The following is a 3,642-nucleotide window of genomic DNA, read 5'->3' as shown; positions in this document are numbered from 1 at the left end:
AGCCCGGGGAGAGGCGCGGATGGCGCCGCACGGAGGGATCTCCCACCTCAGCGACACAGGCCCAGCCGGAAACCGGAAGCCCGCGACAACCAATCAGGCGCGGAGGGGGCGTGTCTAGGAGGCCCGCGGGGATTTAAAGGCAGCCGGCGCAGGCTCGTGGCGGCAGTTTTTTTAATGAAAATTATTAGCGTTAATTTTCTTCATAGTTGCTAATATGGGGCTGTTTCAGATTTGTGCTGAGAACAGTGTTGATAATGGATGTTTTCGTTACTGCTGAGCAGCGCTTACGTGGAGTTAAGGCTCCTTTTCTGCTCCTCCTCGCGCCGCCCCACCAGTGGGTTGGCTGGGGGCGCACAAACAGCCGGGAGGGGACACAGCCAGGACAGTGTCCCCAGCTCATCAAAGGGACGCTCCACACCATGTGACATCATGCTTGTGAGACCCCACCTGGAGTACTGTGTCCAGCTTTGGAGTCCTCAACACAGGAAGGACATGGACCAGCTGGAACAGGTGCAGCGGAGGGTCACGAAGATGATCAGAGGGATGGAGCACCTCTCCTATGAAGACAGGCTGAGGGAGCTGGGGTTGTTCAGCCTGGAGAAGAGGAGGCTCTGGGGAGACCTTATAGTGGCCTTTCAATATCTGAAGGGAGCCTATAGAAGAGCTGGGGAGGGGCTCTTTGCCAGGAAGGGTAATGATAGGACAAGGGGAAATGGTTTTAAATTGGAAGAAAAAAGATTCAGATTAGATCTCAGGAAGAAATTTTTTACTATGAGGGTGGTGAGACACTGGAACAGGTTGCCCAGGGAAGCTGTGGATGCCCCATCCCTGGAAGTGTTCAAGGCCAGGCTGGATGTGGCTTTGAGCAACCTGGTCTGGTGGGAGGTGTCCCTGCCCATGGCAGGGGGTTGGAACTAGATGATCTTTGAGGTCCCTTCCAACCCAAACCATTCTATGATTCTATGATATAAAGCTCTAAGAAGAAGAAGAAAGCATGGGGGAAGCTTGGAGCAATGGCATTTGTCTTCACAAGTAACTATTTTATAAGTAAGTATTTACGGCCTCAAGTTGCACCAGGGGAGGTTCAGGTTGGATATCAGGAAAAATTTTCACACTGAAAGGGTTATCCAGCATTGGAATGGGCTGCCCAGGGAAGTGGTTGAGGCACCATCCCTGGAGGTGTTCAAAGGAGGGCTGACATGGTGCTGGCGGGCATGGCTTAATGATGGTGGGGGTTTTTTTTGTCAGGTTGATGGTTGGACTAGATGATCCTGAAGGTCCCTTCCAACCTAGGTGATTCTACGATTCTATTATGTGTGATGGAGCCCTGCTTTCCCGGAGATGGCTGAGCACCTGCCCGCCCATGGGAAGTGGTGACTGAATTCCTTTGCTTTTGCTTTACTGATTAAACTGTGTTTATCTCAACCCCTGGGTTTGGAGTTTTCTCACTTTTGCTGTTCCAAGTCTCTCCCCATCCCACCAGGGGGAATGAGCGAGCAGCCGCGTGGGGCTTAGGTGCCACCTGGGGATAAACCACGGCAAAATAGCACTTTAGGAGCCCACTACTCCACATCTACCTTAGCCTGCGTGTTATAATGACAATTCACTGTTCATTTCTGTTCTTTGGTCTCTCTCGGATGGTTTTCCAAGCAGTGATGATGCGGTTTTGTACCTCAGCGGTTGAAGTGATGATGCTGCTGTGTTTCACACCTCAGGGGGTCCCACTAAGGTATTTTTTGTAATTGGGTCGAATCAAAGGTCTATGGAGTTCTAAATCCAAGATGCCGCAGGCTGCTCTTTTTAAAGGTAAAACCTTTGTCGCTTTAAGAAAAAGCAGTGCTTTTTGTTAGTTAATTTGGAATTTGTAGTTTCATACCTACAGAGCATACGTAAGCAGCAGCATCCAGTATCCCTCAACAGACTGTGTGGAATTTGTAGTTTCATACCTACAGAGCATCTGTAAGCAGCAGCATCCAGTATCCCTGCTGCAACAAGCCCTACCAGAGGGGCTGTGTGCTTAGTCTAGTGAAGACAGCAATTTTCAGTACATGTATATGAAATACTTCCTATCGAAAAACAGCCAGTGCTGGAACTTATTTCATATTCTCCCTCAATACAAAGAAAGCAAATACTTAATTTATTGCTAAAAAACTAGATACAGGGAGGACATAATGACAAATACATTCTCTCACACACATAAAAACCCCATTCCCAAGCATCATAGGATCATAGAATGGTTTGGGTTGGAAACACCTTAAAGATCATCGAGTTCCAACCCGTGCGTGTCTTCTAGATCCCAATCTGTACAAGCAGTTGTGTCAAACAATGAAAATGTCACCCGCAAATTAAAGTCTACAGATAAAAATGTTTCCACTTACAATGTTTATGTATTCTTGGGCAAGAGACCTCTCTCAGAAATGACAGCAAATAATGAGGAAAGTCTTTAAAGTGTTAGGTTCAATTCAAAGTACTGAAAGGCTACGCATGAACTCAGAATGCATGAACACCACGCAGCATGAAGGAATTAACTGCCAGTACAAGGAGAACACACAAATCATAGAATCATAGAATGGTTTGGGTTGGAAGGGACCTCAAAGATCATCTAGTTCCAACCCCTCTGCCATGGGCAGGGACACCTCCCACTAGAGCATTTGAGCAAAATGCAGAACACATTCCGTTTCCCTGAGTTAACCCCATGGGAAGCATAAGCTGCACCTGCTGCAAATGCATAAACTGTGATTATTATTGAATTTCTTTCTCTAAGCTCATTTCTTAAGTGTATCCCAACTACATCCCTACTGTTTATGACAGGAGGGAAAGCTGTTAGGTCCACCCTACAGTGAATGACAAATCAAAGGATCCTGACAGTTTCCTGACAAGTATGTTTCCCTAGTTCCTTGAAGGCGCTGAAGGCTGTACTTATTTATTGAATTATTTTATTTCACATGCGGTTTTGCAGCTACGCTTCCTATCCTAGCCTCCTATTCTTCTATAACGGCGCAATGACAGAAGTCATTAGGGATTTGCATATATAAAAAACAACTCTAATCAAGTTTTTAATTGCTCTGCCGCACCGGCCCCGTGGACGAGCCCTCTCCGACCGACGGGCACACGCCACCCGCAGGGCCCGCCCGAGGCGCTGCCGGGCACCGCTGCCGGTAGCGGGCTGGGGCTGTCGATCGCAGGAGACACCGGCCGGGCCTGCCCACCACCCGAGGCTCGCCGCCCCGCCGCGCCTCCGCCTCAGCGCTCCCGAGCTCGGCCCCACCCAGCAGCGGCGGAAGTGACGGAGGGCGAAGAACACCAACTCCCTCCCGCGGTTCCGGCTCTCAGGCGCACTTTCGTTTCCCCGCTGCTCCCCGCCCCGAGGCGGCGGAACGGCCCCCCCACCCTCCGCCCCGTCCCCACTTCCGGGCCTCCGCCCCACCGTCCTCCTGGCCCCGCCTCCTTCCCCGGCTGGAGGCTTCAGCGCGCGGGCCGGGCCGGGCCGCGCCGGGCGGGGGAGCTCGCGGGCCCGGCGAGTAGGTCCCGCTGTTGGCCGTTGCCGCCATCGCTGTGGAGCGGCTTCCGTCTCCTCGGACGGCGTCCCAACATGGCAGCGGCGGGCGGCCGGGGAGCTCGCAGGCCGGGGCTGCCCCGCGG

Source organism: Calidris pugnax, unplaced genomic scaffold (genome assembly GCF_001431845.1).
Source record: "Calidris pugnax isolate Ruff unplaced genomic scaffold, ASM143184v1 scaffold13, whole genome shotgun sequence".
Lineage (NCBI taxonomy): Eukaryota > Metazoa > Chordata > Aves > Charadriiformes > Scolopacidae > Calidris > Calidris pugnax.
The sequence above is the reverse complement of the archived record's forward strand: the minus strand, read 5'-3'. Positions refer to the sequence as shown.